General features: G+C 48.1%; 1 long non-coding RNA gene across 1 annotated transcript in view; it reads left to right on the top strand.

Annotated features, from left to right (window-relative positions):
- The window catches only part of LOC139054758 (uncharacterized), a 129360-nt gene that overhangs the window by 22618 nt on the left and 86168 nt on the right, over nucleotides 1-20574 (top strand). The window contains exon 2 of the long non-coding RNA XR_011511493.1: nucleotides 9588-9675. This is a non-coding gene — a long non-coding RNA (uncharacterized lncRNA). The remainder of the gene's footprint in view (nucleotides 1-9587; nucleotides 9676-20574) is intronic.

The following is a 20574-nucleotide window of genomic DNA, read 5'->3' as shown; positions in this document are numbered from 1 at the left end:
ACTCATATACTGCGTACATGCACTCAGAGGCGCCTTCACTGGGCAAGCGATGACAAGCGATGAATTCAGTCGCTGGGGAAGCACGCACGTTTCGCAATGTATCGCAGAGGCTTCGCGCACAAAGATAAACTGGTACATTTTCACTGAACTGCGTCACTACGCACTCTAAAATAACATACCGCCATTTTACAGCGACAGCTGTTGTGTCGTTTTTAGTCGGTAAACAGGGGCCTTAATAGCCTAGTGAAGCGCCTGCGATGAACAGCCGTACCGCGGCGCTGCGTTTCTATTCCCCTAATAGAGAAAGAGTGTTCATGACCCTCCATGAATCATGACCGACTTTATTGAGAATAGCACTGCAGCGCCCCTAGGCGACTTATCACCGTATGAACGCCCTCGTGCGTGCGACCCGCTTCAATGTACCGCTTCTAAGCTTTCGCCTCCCTGTCGCCACTCACGGCAAGAAGTGCAAAATTTAATAATTTGCTCGATCTCCGTTTGTCATCACAAATTTCTAGCATTGAAAACGAAAAACAGATACCTAAAGAAATAAAAATGTGCGTTATTTTATTTGTCGTATTTTAACGTATTCGTTTGAGCGAAAGTGTAGGTGCAAGAATGCGCCGCATGTACCCCGTTCGCATTCGATGGAGGATAGATAGATAGCGCCCGAAAGATGAGGCACGCCCTTGACGCGCCCGGGAAAGGCGTGGCAAACGGCTCACGGCAAGTGTGCTGACAGACAGCGGGACAGTCACGGTATCGCTAAGTTGCGATAATCCTTTGATAACAATACGCGGCGCTGGCGTGTTTCGTTGTGCAGCCTTCTGCGCTTGAAACGTGGAAGCAGCGTGCCGCGCAGGGTGCGCTCATGTTGTCATACGCGACTTTTTGTCTACATATTTTTTTGCCTGCACCTTCGGCCCGTTCCGCGCTATCTCCGTTCACTGACTGCCGTCGAGCAAACTCGGGCAAAACTCGGGTGAACGAGAAACTCGGCGCATCCTGCATAGCACCCCTGGTGGTTCTTCTTGACGTGTTTTCGGCTGAACTGCGGAACCCATGCGGAATGTCTTGTATTCGGTCTTAAGCTAAGGCTAGTTTTGTGCAGAGGAAAGGACTAGAGGTTTTATTTTTTGGCGAGCACGGCTACTGTAACATATAGTCATGATTACCCGTCATGGTATTCTGCAGTTGTTGGTGAAGCGCTGAGCATGTGCAACGTGAGCATGAGCATGTGCAGCAGGTGCAACGTTTCGTGCTTGCTTTTGACTGCGTGAAAATCTGTTTTCACTCAAGTACCATTTCATTATGGATATATGAGGACGGATAAACACATGCATGTTTTGTTTTACTGAATTTCTTAGGGATGTCAAGAAAAAAAAGGAACAGCTGTAAAAATTGACAGAACTCTGTACAAGACCGAGTTTTACCCATCCCAGACAAACGCCTTTTCCCCTCTTTTACAAAAATTTAAACGTTTGTACAGCCCGATATCAAAGCCAGCGGATCATTCGCGCAAAGTGTATGGTCAGAACACCAGCCGAAATACAGAAATAGAAGGGGACAATACATTACACAAGTCACCCAATGGACAGAGGTATATTACACCACTCGTCTTTCCAAATTCCTAGAATGAGAGTGCGTATCACAATTCCGCGTGTCAAGTTCCTCCCGCGAGGGTGAAATGCTGTGAGACGGTGCCGAAACCTAGTGAAACTGTCCACCTCAGCGTCTAATGTGCCAGGTTCATCCTGCGCTATGCTGAAAACACGGAAGTTTTCTGTCGCCCGCTTCGTCTATTGGCACTGTTTTTCTGTTCCTAGCATTTTTTAGGTAAGCCTATAGAAATTTGCTGCAAGGGCTGCTATATCAGTGCATGAGAAATCCTTTGAATGATGGCGAAAATTGGTCTCTGCGTCACTGTAGTGGGCAAGAGCCTAAGTGATGGAACCGTTATGATCATCAACATATTGCTCGAAAATAGCTTAACAATTTCCCTCAAATATATACGTTTTCATTTCCTCCGACCTGGGAAATCCATTTCACTTAAGCCACTACCATCGCTGCCGCTTTACCGATTATCACAGAACTGTTTCAATGTACTGCATGCGCTAAGAACAATGCTGTATTGCGAACAGACAGCCATAGGGAGAGCGCTAATGATAGCGCTATCTGTTCTACAACTAAAGCAAATAGCACGTTTGGGGCTCGATTATCGAGGCATTGAGTAAACAAAGCGTTAGTTAGGAGCTTACAGCATATATATTCCTTGCCTGTGCAAGCCTTGACATCTACAGACATATTTCCATACAGTGCAGCGAGAAGTGCTGTAATTTTCTTTTATTAACACTTTAAATCCCGTGTTATTTCAAATCGCAGAAACATTTAGAACAATTGCTAATACTGTAAATAACCAGATATATAACAAAGGAAAACAAAATAGCTAGTATGATTACAAAGATTTGCTATGAAAGAAGCTTCGCTGCTACAATGCAAACAGTCACGACTATTTTTGTAATTGAGTAGAAAGAATGTAGGATGCATCCCAAATATTTTCAGAATTTGTTAGATTTAATTTAGCTGCAAGATGATTTAGTTGCACCTACAGCACATGTGCTCCTGCTGCCTCATTTCAAGTTTACTTAGGTTAAGGTGCTATGAGTCATGAAGATTGCTCAGAAGAACGTGCACGATGACATGAAAAAGTACCGTATAGTGGAGGTTTATTGTTATAAATAAGCACGAGGTTGAAAAAATGTTACAGTTTGAACATATGCAACCAGTCAGTACTTTATGGTTAGGATGCAGAAAACAAAGTAGTTCTACTGAACCTCCCCCCTGCATTTTCTGCAGAAGGCTATGGCCCAGGAATAGGGCTTAACGTATAAACCCCGGCCCCTATAACGTAATAGTATTACAATATGCGTTTATACCAATCTCCTGACGTCAAATTTACCTAACCGCCGAAGCAAGCATCGAACGGTGACCCTCAGCGTTGTCGCAACAGCCAAATCAAACCCTCTCCTCGTTTATAGGAGATCCCCTTTATTTGCTTTCAAACCAAATGACATTGCCTACAATGCGCGGCTTTTCTTATCTAATCGGTGGACAAGAGGTGAGGAGCACGCTCCAGTAGAGAAGGCTTTGATGGGGCCAAGCAAGCACAGTGAAAATGGACAGCCAGATAAAGAGGGTGGTGCCAGAGTCTGCGATTGTACCGCTTCGCCTTGCTTCGCTTGCAGTGGTTGGTCTAAAATCGCATCGGCGTCCAACGGAAGGTGAAGAACGCCGCTTAAATGGATCGCCAGCAAATATATTCGGCAGAGCGATGCAAAAACGTGCCGAAAGTGCTCGATAACGTTGTACGGCCACGCAAAAAGGCATCGGCTGGAAGCCCTGTTCCTTTCAAAACGGGGCAGTCTGCGGCTATTCAGAAATGAATTCAGTTTTGTTCGGCATATTATTGCACCTTTAACGCGTGCACATCACTTTGACGCGGTTAGTTTTTGCGGTTTTGTGACGTCGCGTGACAGGCAGGTGAAGTGGCGCAGTCGGAAAACTTTTGACCAATAGCCGAAGTCTAATGGCGAAAAGACGTCGAATCCGAAATAAGTATTTGTTTTTGTTTGGTCTAATCATCAACAATGAGTGTGTACACGTCATATCAGATGGGGAGCTATCACGGTTTTCTTCATATCGCGCGACCGACAGGCCAAGTGGGGCAGCCAGAAAATCTTTTGACTAATCGCGGAGGGCTGATTGCAGCTTTGGAATAGAAAGGCTTGGACTAGGGGCCCTATAACGTAAAACTATTCCAATATGTTTCTATTGTAATCAACTGACGTCAAATTTGCGTAACCACCGACGCAAGCACCAGGCGGTCACCCAAAGGGTTGTCTGTACAGACCAATCAAACACTCTCCTCGTCCATAGGAGGTCACTTTTGTTTGCTTGAAAAACGAATAACATTGCCTACACTGAGCGGCTTGTCGCATCTAATTGGCTTACAAGAGGCGAGGAGAACGCTCAAGTGGAGAGGGATCCGCTGGGGCAGAGCCAGTGCATTGAAAATCGAGAACCGGATGAAGAGGATGGGGCCGGCATCTGCGATTGGTCGGCTTTCCCTTACTTAGCTTGTGATGGCTGGTCGAAAATCACGGCGGCATGCAGCGGAAGCTTAAGAATGACGCTAAAACTGGCCCTCAGCAAAGAAGAGTTGGTAGAGTGAGGTGGTAAACGTGCCGAAAGTGCTCGAAAACGTTACACGGCCAGACAAGAAGTTTTATTATGCGCAAATACGCCCATGCTCTCCGGCAGGTGCGAGTAGCCAGCGTGTCAGCGATCCCCGGCAGTCATCTTTTATTCCTTTCGGAACGGGGCAGCCTGCGGCTATTCCGAAGAAAATTCAGTTTTGTTCGGCATATTAATGCATCTTTATCGCGTACACGTCACTTTGACGCAGTGAGTTTGTGCGGTTTTGTGACGTCGCGTGACAGGCAGGTGGAGTGGGTGCAGCCCAAAAACTTTTTACCAATAGCCGAGAGCTAATGGCGAAAAGGGTCGAATCAGAAATAACTGTTTTTCTTTGTTTCTGTCAAATCATGCATAATCAGTGTGTACAGATCACGTGAGATGGGGAGCTATCGCGGTTTTCGTGACGTCGCGTGACAGACAGGTGAAGTGGGGGCGGTCGAAAAAAGTTTTTGACCAATCGTGGAGGGTTGATTGCAGAATTGGAATAGAAAAGTTTGGAATAGTTTTACGTTATAGCGCCCTAGTTTTACTTTATAGCGCGCTCATGTAAGCGATATCACGCGCGATTGAGCGACGCGATGGAGATGGCTGTCGCGTCCAGCCGTCGCCTTGTCGAACTCCACTCGAGCGATGACCTTCAGCGACGTCTCCCCAGTGTTGCCAGATTGAGGTCAGCAAATTCATGCCGAAATTGGCCTGATGCAATGTCGAATACATTGCTGCAGCTTTTGGACTTCCGCAGAAGTCATTTCCTTGATAATTTCAGTTGATGTGTTTTGATGTACAGAGCAGCAGAAAAATTTACGGAGGTCTTGCAGTAGGATTTTTCAAACGCATCAAATTTTGGGCGATCGCTCGTTCCGTGCAACAACTAGTAGTACATCACTAATGTGCATCATTTTCCGGGTTCGCGCTATTGGTTAGTCGCTCATGGCAGTTACGGACGATGAGCGATGAATTGTAGGTTTCCAGAAGCGAACGATGAAGCGATACGAAAGAAATAATATCTGTACGCACGACGGCCCATTTCGTCGCTCGAAGCCTTCCTTTGTCGTTGTCACACACAAAGTCGCTCACATGGGGTGTGGGCATAAAGGGAAGCTGACACACTTTTTCAAGTGCTTCAGACATAGTGATTTTTTTTTACCTAAAGCATAAAAAATGGGGCAGTTTCACTCGGAGGGTAAAACACTGGAAGTGATAGGAAGCTGTAACCGCGGTGTGTTTAGGGTTAGGCCTGTCACAACGCTTGCCTAATGAACAGCGTCGCGAGCGACTTAGCCGGTGTCGCAGTTCTAGTGGTCGGCGAGATGTGACAGAAGCAAAACTGCCAGAGTTTGTTGCTGCAAACGTGCGATCCATTCCGATCAAACCTCTGCACGCACCACATTGCTATGTAAACATCCGCACAGCAGAAATGCTAGTCCTTGTATGCACGACCCTTATGCCAGCAGTGGAAGGCAGAATGGTCCGGTGGTTCCGCTGCAGAGCGCATCGAGAAGAGCGTGAGGATGCGTCCACTTGGCTTCGTCGGTTTTGCATGCAAATACACTGCGGGACTGTCGGGTCTCTTGAAATGCTTCTGACTGTCCACGCACGAGCCGCGCTCGCACCGTCGATATCAGGACAACATGGCGAAGCTGAAGCAGCGGATGCACCTCGACTGTCCACAGAATCGCTATCACCATAAAATGTACTCTTACCTAACTAGAGACCTATGCTTTGACCTGCTGTTAGTGCCAGAAGTATCTTTGAAATGCTGTGCACATTTTGTTTCAACACTGATCTTTACTTATGCTTCTGTTGCTGCTGCTTCCATGTTTGCCAGTCAGTCAAGTATGAATAGTGCAGCTTCGAAATACAGACTGCTGCACACTTTTCTTGTCTATTTTTAACTGCTCGAACGTCGCAAGGCTATTAGGCACATTCCTCGAATAATTCATTTTCAAGAGCCTAAAATACAGCATTTCATAACGGAATGAGAGCGATCTATTCTATTATCGTTTAGCGGACTGCGATCGCTCTTCTATAAGGATTGTAACTAGATGTCCTCAGTCAGAAAAGCGTATTTGGGCGCTAGGTGCTCGCTAATGCCACCAACGAAGTCTGCATATTACAACAATGTGAGTTCTCCAGTAACAACTCTTGGAAGGGATAGCTCTCGAGACTAAAGATATGTGCACACAACTGCAAAGGCAAAAGTTATAGAAATGAAAGGGAATCTTGCCCAATGCGAAGTATTCCTGATTCTTGCGAGCATAAAAAGGAGACGTAAGAGATTCACTGTACATTCTATGCTATAAATGGGACGAAATCAGCATACCGGTTGTCGGAACGCTCAGGTAACAAAAACGTGGAGAATTGCGAGAGCAAGAGTCCCATTCCCATAGGGCATCGAAATAAAATAAAAGATAGAAAAAGCGCTGCGCAAGAAGTTCTTTACGGTTTTCTTTTTGGGCTAGCTCAAAACATAAGAAGCTTATCGCCATCAGCTCTCCTTTGAACGTAAAGTAACAGTGAGTACTTTTACTATTTCATGAAGAACAATCAAATCTATAGCAAATACGAAATGTAAAGTTTCGTCGTGGAAAAGAACCATCACGATCGTTTGAACTCGCCGTGTGGATCTTGAGCAAGTTGAAGTCATGGAGACAGAAAACCTCCTTATACAGCCACGCACCATGCACTGGGTGCACTTTAAAGATCTCCAGGTAGCCAATATTTTTCACGAGTCCCCCACTACTGCGTGCCTCATAATCATGTTGTGGTTATCACATGTAAGAGACCACAATTAATTTTTTTTCAACAATAACTCTAAGACCCGCCGCTTTGTTGGACAGCAGGGCATAGGAGCTTACGCTGACAAGAACTTTATCTGAGCGTGGCAAATCACGTGCATTTGGCGCTGAAGACAAAATGTTGCATCGCGGTACATAGGGCGTTCAAGTTATATTGGTTCCGCTCTTTCTAAAGTGCCCCACTTATCGCAGTACAGATCAGTGGTAGGCCCCGCGTGACATTAACTGCTGTTCGTGAATTCTACGTTCTGTCGACGCCAATGGCATATCTTGTCTGACTAACATTAGAGTGGCCATGAAATTCTGTATCTTACTCCATGGTCAACGGATCTTGACTGAGCTGCACCTTACTTTAGAGGTGACCCCGTTCGTCATTTAGGTACATCTTTGTCGTGTTCGAAGCGTCAGCTTTGTAAGAAATATCGTTTACTGTTCTAAAATCAGAAGCTTTTAATAATGCAACTAGGAGTTCAATAAATAATAATGAGTTGCACATAAATGTGAAACTCACACCCAGCCGTTCCTGCGCGAAATGTCCTCTTCAGATATCGCCAGCACAGTTTTTAGCACGTGGTTCGCACGTTTTTTAGAAGTACGTTCACCTCTGTACATGAACTTGCCGATAATTCATAGCTATGGCTTCAAACGGCTCTGTGACTTTTCAGGTCGATATATTTCAACAAAATATTAATTGCATGAAGCGCAATGTACCGGCACCCGGACACCTCGCCACACATTTCGCTTCATGCACCTACAAGCCCACCTTCCACAGGACGGTGATCCTGCTGAAATGTAGAAACCGATGAAAAAAATTATAACCATTCTACTCCATGAAGATGGAAGGGCAGCGAAAGCTGACGACAGTCAAATATCTCAAACGTACCGCAAACTGATTTCGCTGCCATTCCATCTTGACAAAGGGGAATAATGGCCAGGAGCTGCGTGCATTTCTCGAAATTAGCCTTGAGCGCCTTGCGCTTGTATATTTCCTCGGGGTTCTCGGTGGGCGAGAACGGAACGATCACCATCGTTCTCCTGCTGGGCATGAGCGGTCTGCCGGACCAGCACTTCTTGTTCTTCTTTAAGCACGCGTAGGTGTACTGGTGGATCTGCGTCCGCTCCCGTTGAATAACCAACGCCTCTAGCGAAATGAGAAACTTGGCCATGCTGATCATCTCGGGCATGTTCATGCTCAATTCTTCGTTCGGCACGTTGTTCAGCCGTAGTAGAATGTGGACGCGCCCGCTTCCTCTGTGCTGAAATTCCACCCGCTTGAAGAAGTCCATAACGTTGTACGGCTCGAACGGAGACACCTTGTTGTCTTTGAAAATGTTCATTATCACGTCGAACAGTTTGTTGGCATAGATGGCGCACGCCGCAGGGTAGTTGTCCCACAGTACCATTCTGTCGATGTAATGCATGTCCTCTATCGATCTCCGCACATCGTCTTGCCCTGCACTCTCAGGCATTCCAGGAGCTCGATCAGCCGATCCCCGTGCACCTCGAGCGCTGACACCGTGAAGAACACGGTGGGTTTGCCCAGTTGCCGAATCATGGCGAACTGTTCTTTCTTCCTCTCCATCCATTACTGAACCGTGTCGTTATGCGCCGGCGCCGTTTACACTCTAGCTGTTGTTCCCTCCGGTGCTCCTCGTACTTGTGGCAAGAATAGTTCAAGGGCGCGTTGCAGGCTCCCGTGCCCGCAGGGGTATGTGCCATTGAGCTTGGAACCTTTCTGCATTATCACCACGATGGGCCCACATGAGGATTTTTTCGGTTGCCGGACGCCGAAAAAACTACGGAAGGTCAGTCATATACAGCTTTATAGAGGACGCAGGTAGACTGGGAAGAGCATCATCTCTGTGCATAAGAGTAGCCTATGTATGCCTCCTTTTCTGAAAAATAAAACAGCTGATAGCTTGCGCTCAGCTTCGTCACTTGTTTTTCTCGCGCAAGTCCTGTCCCGCCATTATTTTTCGCAACAGCCTTAATAACTTCGTGTAATTCTCTTATAATTCGGTATCACTAATACTGCTTCGCCATTATGCCAAAACTGCAACCTCTCTTCTTTTTTATTACTGTACAGACGCTGCTGCGCATGACCGCTAATGATCCTGATTTTGAGTTAATCCGGCTTGGCCTCATTTAGGTGATTAAGTGAATGCTATATATTTATGTCCGCTACATGCAATTGGCGATGTTTCCATCTACAATAAATGTCAATTATTACACGAGTTTTGTTTTTCAGAGAAAGTGTTTATGGCTTAGCATCCGTGCATTTTTCGTGACCATCGACAAATATGCATGAGCAAAAGCTATTATGAGCAATGGCTCGTGCCACTGCTCGCGTGTTTGTCGTCGTCTTCTACTGAAGCTAGCTCCGTTGCCGCTCATCTTTCCAGCCTTCCCATCCGAAATCCTCTACAATGGCGCTGACGGTACGGGCCCGCTGCCAGTCGGTGCCCCGATTTCGGTCTCAAATTTTTTGCCTCAATATATCGCTTAAGCCTTCGTCGTCCCCTTCTTCCACAGCTGGCTCCGCGGCTTCTCAGCATGCCAGCGTTCCGATACTACCCTTCCCTCTAGGATGGCGCTGACGGCACTGGTCCACTGTCCGTAGGTGAGTTGACTTCGGTCTCAAATTCTTTGCTTCAATATCTCGTCCTCGCTTTGATCGTCTTCTTCCACAGCTGGCTCCGATGCCGCTCATCATGCTAGCGTTCCCATACTGCCCCTCCCTCTACGATGGCGCTGACGGCACTGGCCCACGGCCAGTCGGTGCACTGATTTCGGTCTCAAATTATTTGCCTGAATATATTGCGAAATTAAAACACTAATGTATATAATCGATATCTAGCACGAATGAATTCGGATGTATGAAAATATATGTACGTGCGTACCTTTCGCCACGACGACCTCCGATCAAGGCACTAAATGTGGCCGTACCTGTGTTCAAAATTCCGTGTCTCCTCTTTGTCATGCGCTACTCAGCTTCGCTGGTCACCCACCTGCACATAGTGGCATGGATCATATTATTTTTAAGAGTCGTTAGCATTGCTTACTTCCCGCCGTCGTTGCTTATTGGCTATGATGTTGGATTGCTTAGCACGAGTTTGCGCGATCGAATTCCGGCTACGACGGAACGCGGTTTCCTCGACGTGGCGGTCGAACGCATCTTAAGTCGGCTCTGTCAGAAATCGATATGTCTCGCGGAAATTTGTCCAACATCCCCCCTAAACCGGTCTCAGCGTATCCGTGAAGTCGTCAGAAACCTCTGGATACGCTATTTGTCAAGGTGGGGCCTTTTTTCGGCAATTTACGACTGATTGAAGTCATGCCATGCCATAGCCCAACTAAGCCAAAGGTTGCGAGGCGCCGCCGAGGTGAACGCCGCGGCTCCCCAGCCATGGCGCTGGCCGCGTAGGCAGGCTATGACCCTAGCTCGATGCAGTGGATTGAACTTAAGGCCGGGGAAGCATGGCAGGACCCTATACCCAGAGAATATGAATATGATTAAATCATGGTTCACCAAATGCAAAAGAAGCTCGCTAGGACGAAGCCACGTTGCTCGGCGGCCGCGTCCCAGCAACAAACTCGAAAACCAGGATTGGCTCCCGCAGCTGGCACCACCTCCGACTCCTCGAAGCGAGGAGGAGGGCTGGCTCCGTGGAGGCAGCTGGCTCCGTGGAGGCAGCTGGCTCCGTGGAAGCCGACACAAACACAGGGGATCCGGCCGGACGAGTTGTTGATAGTGCTCACGCCAAGAATTGCTACGGATCTCCATGCTGCGTTCGGCCCATGTGGGATCGGCACCGCAGTGTAAGGCAGTACCGGGCAGTACCGCCAGTGCCGGTGTATCCGTGTGGCCGGTATGTGATCGGAATATCGTTGTCGTGGGTGTGAATACAGAAATGTTGGCTTCGAAGCTCATCGGAAACTTAACGCTGACAACCGGGGACAAGCAGATACCATTTCACGGACATTTAAAATACGCTGCAGAAACCTGCAAAGGCGTAGTCAACGTTGTAGCCAACGAAACTTCGGAATCCCTGCGGCACAAACTCGAATGTATCTACGGTGAAATCCTGTACATGTGGGAACTAGGAACATGTAACGTCACAAAGGTGACTTTCAAAGGACATCACGTTTCACGATTCCTTCACTACTGTTTATAAAACGTGCCGATGCATTACTATAAGAAGATGTTTCCGGCATACTACCAGTGTGGTACGGTGGACCACAGACCAAATGCATGCCCCAACCCGGGCAGTCAGAGCTGCATTCGCTATGGTGAGACAGGGGGCATCAACCCGTATGTTCCAGCGGAGCACAGCTGCCAACCAAAGTGCCTCACTTGCGGCGAAAACCACTTGACCGACTCTGCGGAGTGTGTGGGAAAATTCAGGAAGGCGTGGAAGCCCGCTCCACCACAGCTGAAACACGGACAACCGGCGCAACACAAGCCAGCTGGACCCTGAACACCTCCCAAGACTGGCGTCAATAAACCACCGGGTTCCAATCAAAGCAGAACTGGGCAGCCAAAACCCAGCAATGTACAGGCTGGGCCGAGGTCGAAGCCGCCTGCCTTCCAGGCCGAGTATATCCCTGGTAAGCCCGCAGCAAAAGTTGAGCAGTTGGTCAGGGGTCGCTCTCGGTCTCCCATTACCAACTCCCCCTCCCCTTCCGAAATCGAAATTATGAACCAGCTAGAAGTCATGCACAACGTACTGCCACTCTAGAACGCGAAAACCAGGTGCTGAAAGCGACGCAAGCTCCACCACGAACGGAGCCGGACTCTATGCAGGCATTAACCATCTCGGACGAGGAGCAGGAGTCTGAGTCGGACCTATCAGGCTATGCTAGCATCTCGCCAGCCATAGTGGCAACCCCGAAGGAGACAGAGACACGTCTTAGCAGGCTGGAAACAAAATTAGAGGATCAGAACAAAACGATTTTGGAACAAAGCAAACTCATGGTGGAACACATTATTCTACAACAGGTGAACCTTGCAGTTCAGGCGGTGATCCAGGACCTGAAGCAGAGTCTCGTGCCGATATTCACGGCCAGCGCAATTCAGACCGTCCAAAATTGGCTTACTCTCAATTGGAGGAAATCAATGCTAGAATTAAGATGTCGGAACAACGCCGACGCAAAATCTTTCATCGTAACCCGGCAAACTCGAAATCCTAGGATGCTATGGAGCAACACATTGCATATCAAATCGAGACTTCCATGCCTACTCACTCTCCCACGCAGGCCCCAGTTGTGATGTTGCCACCCCCTAAACAATTAATTGATGATGGCAAGCATTTCTAAAGACAATCATAAAAAGGTAAAGCAAGAGATATTACAGATCATCCAATGGAACTGCAGGAGCTTTAGAGATGGGAAAAAGAGGGCCGCTCCCCATCTCTACCTGCAGACCCTAAAACGGACTGCAGGCGAAACTACCTGGATACAATTCATTTTAGGGGATTACGTCCACCTGTATTCTCGTATACAAGGAGTGCATGGCTCGTCAGGTAGATCTCGAGTTCTCGGAGGGGCAAGAATACACGATGGTCAGCATTCTACCTTCTAGAAGACGAGACCCTAGCTTATACATTATTATTCTTTACAGTTCGCCCAAATCCAAACGAAGCGTCTGCAACGAAATCTTTGACAAAGCAATTCAGGAGGTGGATAAGCACCCACGAGTGATCGTGGGTGATTTTAACACCCCCAGCTACCACTGGGTTTACACTCGCGAAATCCCCAAAGGTCGCAAATTGGCAGAACTCATCTCCAGTCTCCATCTATCGCTCGTTCAAAACCCGATGCAACCTACTAGAGTCGGAAATTCAGTAAACCGAAATACATGCCCGGATCTATTATTGGTTGAAAATATATCTCATGCATCATGGGAAAACTTAGATGAGACGCTTGGTAGCGATCACTGTCTCCTCAAAATCACCATTTCTGCGAAAGCAGCCCGCGGCACTTGAAGCCAAGCCAAGCTCACAAATTGGACAGCTTCTCGCTCTCATGCAATTCCCAATGTTTTGGAAGCGGGAGGATACACAGAATGGGCGGAACAGCTCAATGCAACCAACTCAATATGTCTTACAGTTTTACAGGCCACGGAAGACATTCCTGCAGTATACAACCACCTGCACCACCTTTGGGAGGCCCACAGGAGTTCACCCAAACGCTGGCGGAAAAACTAACTCAACCGCAAGCTCAAACTTCGAACAGCTAAGCTGAGTATGCAAGCGGTGGAATACGCGGCAAAAGTCAATGACTCAAACTGCACAGAACGATGCACTGCGGTAGCTAGGCAGATGAACTCGAAGGCGGCATGGCGCCTTTTTCGGAGTCTCATCAACCCCGCGCAAACCAGAGGAGAAACAGAAACACAGCTCCAATGGGCCTTGCATGGCTTTCATGGAACCAACTCCCAGCTAGCTGACGTTCTTTGCGATAAATACCTGTGCCGCACGCTGGACCCGGACAGGACTACATACGAATACGCGGGCAGGGAACACCATCAACTCGATGTTCCATTTGTCATGCATAATCTGAAAGCGGCGCTGGCCAAAATGCGCAGGAGCACCGCGCCGGGCCGGGATCATGTCACGGTAACACTTCTAGTAAATCTGTCGGACGATACCTATCGGCATCTATTGGAATAGATTAACGCCATCTAACCGCTCCCAATCGATTGGAAAACAGCATTATTCACCTTCATCCCCAAACCCGCCAAGTAAATTAGCACAGACCAACCTCATACCCATATCACTCCCTTTGTCCATAAGCAAACTAATGAAAACCATGGTTAGAGACCGCCTCTCTCCGTACCTGGAGAGTAAGGGATACTTCGCGGATACCATGTTTAGTTTTAGGGCGCATATGTCTTCTCAAGACATCCTCCTTCAACTAAATCAAGACATCATCCAACCCATCTATTCGGTGCACAGTGACACGGCAATTCTTGCTCTATATCTTAAAGGTGCATTGGATAATGTTAAACATGAAAACATTCTGACTAACTTAAACGACACTCATTGCGGTAGGAAAACCTTTGCATACATCAGCGACTTCCTCTCAGAATATCTGGCGATCCTCCGCGTAGACGACGAGGAACATGGTCCATTTAAAATGGGTACGTGGGGGACCACGCAAGAGGCAGTCCTCTCCCCTCTACTATTTAACATAGCCATGATCAAGCTCCCGCGGGCCTTGGCACAGGTGGAGGGGGTATATCATTCACTCTACGCCGATGAAATCCCAATTCAAACAAATCAGGGCATTGTAGGGGAAATAGACGACCGCCTCCAGCAGGCCACCTTCATTGTGTAAGTCTATGCGACTCAATGTGGATTGCAGTGCACTCTAGATAAATCTGAACTGCTACGCATGCGGGCAAACTGAAAACACAGGACGACCCTGCACTTGACTCCATCAGGGAGCTCCATCCGGGTGGTCTCTGAGATCCGAATCTTGGGCCTTCTCTATACATAACAGAATTGAAAGGGAGCTACGTTGTACAAGTTACGCAAAGTGGGGGACAGGTAGGACGTGTGATGCGCCTAGTCACAAACAAACGCGAGGGCTTACGGGGTAGGGACGGGTTTCGGCTCACCCATGCCATTGTAACTAGCAGGATTCTTTTGCTCAATTCTATATTTAATAATCACTAAACACGAGGCGAACAGGGCTGATGCAGTCCTCAGGAAAGTAATCAAACGCGCATTAGCCCTGCCCACCAGCACTTCCAATCAGAAACTCTCTGCCTTGGGTGTCCTTAACTCTATTCAGGAGCTCAAGGAGGCCCACCTGACAAATCAATACACATGGCTTATGCAGTCTGCCCCGCGGCGTCGCTTGCTGGAACGCCTGTGCATTTAACATGATTGCGAACTTGAACGCACAGAGCATATCCTTGAGCTTTGGCGCACCAAAGTATGGGTGTCCCTGCTTCCTCGTAATACGACGAAGGAAACACATGAAGGAAGAAGACAGGCGCGTGCCAAAGCGCAAGAAAGACAGCTTGGCTCCCGTTCTGGGGTTTACTATGTCGATGTAGCCGGACCATCACCCAGGGGATATTACACGGCGGCGGTTACACGCAAGGGAGCTCAGGTGTATGTACTCTCATTAAGAGCCGCGAATCAAAACCAAGCAGAGGAGGTTGCTATCACCTTGGCGGCTGCAGACCCGAAATCTCAATGCATACTCGCAGACTCTCGAAGGCCCCGTGAAAGCTACTTAGCAGGGGAAATCTCTGCTAGCCAACAAAATTCTCAGACTCTGCATCAGGGACTGAGATCCCGTGCCAAAACGAATAATCTGGACTCCAGGTCATGAGAGCTTCCGATGTAATGAAGCTGCAAATGCAGCGGCCCGCGCACTCATCCCCGACAACCTCACTGTTGCCCTAAATAGCCTGAATGTCCTACCTCCCTGCTACGATTCAGCGCAATCCCTGATGACTTGGCGAAACACCTATTAAAAACAGAAGAATGCGTCCTAGGGCGCCTTCAACTAATACGTTAATCTGCCCAGCTATAGCTAAACATTTCGACCCAAATATTATTGGACAATACCAGCACTGTGGTGATTTCGCAGATATATATCACATGGTCTGGGCCTGCCAACAAAATCCCTAGCTATCCCCTATTTCACACGACACTTGAGAGAACTGGGACGCGACCCTGCTCAGAAGCTCCGGACTAGAAGAACAACGAGCTCTGGTCCAACGGGCTCGAACGGCGGCTTCGACCCATGATGTCCCGGACTAAGGACGACACCTAGTTTAGTGGAGCCCACGAGCTTCACCCTTTCTGTTGAATAAAAGTTGTCACCATCACCAGCACCAGCTACGCGGCCGCATTTCGATGGGAACAAAATGCTGAACACCCATGTACTTATATAAAGAACCCCGGGTGGTCCAAATTATTCCCGAGTACCCCACTACGGTGTGCCTCATAATCGGATCAGAGGTTTGGCACCTAAAACTCAACGCTTTTATTTCTTAGTATTGCTTATTGGAAAGCGACGCAATTGTGAAACACATATGATTCACCCGCATTTCACACGTGATACGCGTTGATCACACGCTGATAAAAAAGATTTTGCCGGAGAAGTAACTGAACCCAGCATGTTTTTTTTAAAGGTCAAAAAAGCAGGCAAAGCAATTTGAAGTGAAATGAACATACATCAACTTATTGATCCTCTTGGCATAGGCTATCCACACAAGTAAAAATTATTGTTGGCTAGCGCCCTTCCTTTTAATATATGTAACAAGCTTTTTCCTGTGCATATATTTAAGTATAATGTACCTGCGCATCCTGTTTGCGGTGGAAATTAAAAAATAGTCTTGAATTCAGAAAACGCGGATGAAGCAGTCGCTGCTGGTGCTTCTAGTGGACTTGTCTTGCTATTGTCCTATTGTATGAATGAAAAGCCGCGTACGTCCGCGCCAACATTGATGCAGTAATCTATCTATCTATCTATCTATCTATCTATCTATCTATCTATCTATCTATCTATCTATCTATCTATCTATCTATCTATCTATCTATCTATCTATCTGTCTATCTATCTATCTATCTATCTATCTATCTATCTATCTATCTATCTATCTATATACCTATCTATCTATCTATCTATCTATCTATCTATCTATCTATCTATCTATCTATCTATCTATCTATCTGTCTGTCTGTCTGTCTGTCTGTCTGTCTGTCTGTCTGTCTGTCTGTCTGTCTGTCTATATATCTATCTATCTATCTATCTATCTGTCTATCTGCATGTATGTATGTATGTATGTATGTATGTATGTATGTATGTATGTATGTATGTATGTATGTACGCACACACGCACGTACGTATACCCACAGACAGACAGACGCTGTAGCACTAAATCTTGTGACATACAAGGCATAGCTCTTTTCAGTATAACTTCAAAAAGCACTACACATGTTAAGCGCAAACACAAGCTTATGGATGAGAACACCCTATTGGCGCTTAGTTCTGGCCCCAAAAAAGCTTCACGTAGCCGCTCTCGCCGATGCAGGTGGAAAAGGATGAGGAAAAATGAACAATTTCGTTTTGTTTGTGAAGTATTCCTGACGTTCCAGGCACGTACCCAGGGGGTACGTGCCTGGAACGTACGTACCCAGGGGTCGTACCCAGGGGTCGTACCCCTGGGTACGTACCCTGGGGTACGTACCCAGGGGACGTGCTTCGTGCCGGCTCTGCTATTTTCCTGTGCTTTGGCGGACTATCGAACTTTTCCTGGAAATTCTACATACAAGCGACCGACGGAACCTACAAGAAACATGGGGATACCGGATTTCTGGCGGTAGGCCCCTTTTTCGAATTTTACGGACATTTGAAATTCGAAGTCGGCCAGCTGAGTGCTAGGCCTAACCGAGCTCCACGCGCGAAGGGGCCGAGCCGAAGCCTCGGCGAGGCCGTGCGGCGCTTGCAAGCTGACAGGACCTGGAAATGGAGACCGTGGACGATGGTGCTCCCCCGGACGAGCTCTCAAGCGGGGGAACGTGGTTTATTCGGAGAAAAGGCCGTTTCACGCCCGAGCAAAGCGACACATCCGCCGTGCGCGAGCCGACGGGGAGCGGTACGAGGCCTAACCCCCGGCTGGGGAAGAAGCTGGCTGCAAGATCGGTCGAGAAGCAGCACGCGGAGGTTCCGGAAGGTGCTGAGAAAATTATTATTCGCCCGAAAGGAGGTATCAATCGCATCCTGGAGGAAGTTGGAAGATTGCGCATGCACGTCTACCTGGCCCAGGCAGCCGGGGTCAACCCGGAGGCTGCAGACGAAGACGTAGCATCACCAAACCTGACGCAGCAGTCGATCATGATAGCTACGATAGATGCGGCACGGGCAAGCAAGTACGCTGCGATCACGGCCCTTCGAGTCGGTGGATCGATGGTCGAGACGAAGGCGTATATTGCCATGCCGGAAAGCGGAGGGAAAGGAGTGATCCACGACGTCCCGCTGGATGCAACTCACGAGGAAATCCTCGATGCACTTAGAAGAAATAAGAAAAACCCATCGATCATTGGAGTCAGAAGACTTGGGGCGAAATCCAAATCTGTATTGATCCTGTTTGAAGACTGGAAAGTGCCGATGCAAGTTTACCTCCGATGCTTCCCCACACGCTGCTACCTATACAAGAAAAAATATGAAGTATGCGTCACCTGCGGAAAACTTGGACATCGGGCGGATGTTTGCCCGAACCCCAACGACGTCAGATGTCGGGGGTGCGGAGCCGAAAACCCCGAACCAGATCACAGCTGCGAGCCTCGATGCCTGCTATGCAAGAAAGCCCATCTCCTAGGCGACAACAAGTGCCGGGAGATATATCGCATGCCGTACATCATGAAGAAAAAATTATGGGAGAAGAAGATAGAACAAGAGAAGCTCCAGGTGCAATCCCCAACTCAAGGCAAGCCCCAGGCCACCACCTCGGCACCTAGAGAGGAGCATCGAGGCAGAGCAAGGGATGCTACCAGAGACCAGGCGGGGCAGCAGTCGAGAGCGAGATCTAGCTCGAGAGCCGGAAGGAGGTCCAATTCGTGGTCCGGAGGAGGCCGCCAGCAGACTTCAGCCAAGTGGCCTGCTGAGCAGGGCCGGGGACCTGCTAACCAGGGCTGGGGACCCGGCTTGCCGCCCAGGGACCCCAAGGACCCGTGGGGAAAAAAGAAGAAAGAAGAAAATACCCACTTGGTAAGCTTTGGTAGCAAGGGCTCCCAGGCTCAAAAAGATGAGGTTAGCTTACTTAAGAAAGAAATAGAGGAGCAGAAGAAAGCAAACATGAGGTTAGAACGATTGCTGAGGGAAACCCAAAATCAGCTGAACGCGCTAAAAACAGAGAGGGTACCTGCAGAGGCTCCCAAAAAATGCAACACCCACATCACTCCTCCTGCTCCTGTGCCAGCTGCATCTGGTCAGGAGGAAGAGGATATGAATGTGGATTTTACGAGACAACCCCCTTCCAAACGTAAGGCGGGGGAGACCAACCCGCTGGCGAGCTGGCAAAAGAAAATTGAAACGTGGCTGATGAAAATGGACAAGGAGAACGAAACCATGAAAGCAGGACAGCTACAGAATGGAGGAGCAATTGCGCTATTACAGGCGCAAGTGAACCAACAATCTTGCAAAATAGACGCCCTAAGCACTTCGATGGATACCTTAGGCACGACAATAGCTAGGCTGTGCGAGAAAATTGGAGCCATAGAAGCTATTCTTAATAGAAATGGATAAAAATTCGGTTAAGAAAAATGCCTCCACATTCTGGCAGTGGAATTGTAGGGGGTACCAGAGGAAAAGAGCGTTGCTGCAACAATACCTCGAGCTGCAACAGGAAGCACCCGTAGCCATAGTCGTGCAGGAAACGGGAAAGGCCCCTGTTAGATTATCGGGTTACCAAAGCTTTGACAGCGGCAAGGGGGATAAATGCCGAGTCGCCACCTTCGTAAAGCGAAACATTGCAACCATTGTCCATGATGTCTCCCCCAGCGAGGCAGAGGCTGTTCTCGTCGAGATTATCACAGGGAAGAAAAATAGAGATAGCATATTCCTGCTGAATGTGTACAGCACACCCAAGCAAAAGAAAATTAGATTCATTACTTTATTCCGCAAAGCGCTGAGAGCCGCAGATGGGAGACCTCTCATCCTTATGGGAGACTTCAACGCGGCTCACGAGGAATGGGGATATACATACAGGGACACCAAAGGTAGACGAATATGGGAAGATATACAAACGCTAGGGCTTACTCTACATACTGACCCATGCGTCCCTACGCGCACAGGCAACAGTATAACCAGGGACACAGCACCCGACCTCACGATAAGCCATATGGCGGGAACAGTAACATGGAAAAGCACAGGACAAAATCTAGGCAGCGACCACTTTATTATTTCGCTCACGCTAGGAAAAGGCGTCAAAACACGCCTCACCAAACAACCGAAATTAACGGAGTGGGATAAATTCAGAGAGATAAGAAAGGAGGCCTCACTGCCGGACAATATCTACAATATCGACGAGTGGGCACACCTCCTTAAAACGCATATAGAGGAAGCGACTACAACTATAGAGGATGACGACGCACCCCCAGCACTAGACAGCAAACTACTGAACATGTGGAGCAGAAAGAGTAATCTGGAGAAAAGACTCAAGGCACAAAGATAGAACAGGAATATCCGGCGCGAACTAGCCAGACTCAACAAAGAAATAGAAGCATATGCGATTAAGCTCAACGAGCAAAATTGGTAGAGCAAGTGCGATGAGATGGAAACCAATATGAGTCTCTCCAAAACATGGAGCCTTCTCAGACATCTAATCGACCCTAGTAAATCAAAAATGCAAGCTAGTACAAACCAGGTGAGAGCGAGGCATGGCTTTGTTGGCACAGATGACGAGCTCATTAGCGAGCTCCAAGAGACATATCTTGGAAAAGCAGAGAGCGAGGTGTTTAGGGACTACGAGGGACCTCCCAATCCAGATCTCGAT

This window comes from Dermacentor albipictus, chromosome 1 (assembly GCF_038994185.2).
Source record: "Dermacentor albipictus isolate Rhodes 1998 colony chromosome 1, USDA_Dalb.pri_finalv2, whole genome shotgun sequence".
Taxonomy (NCBI): domain Eukaryota; kingdom Metazoa; phylum Arthropoda; class Arachnida; order Ixodida; family Ixodidae; genus Dermacentor; species Dermacentor albipictus.
The sequence above is the reverse complement of the archived record's forward strand: the minus strand, read 5'-3'. Positions and strand labels throughout refer to the sequence as shown.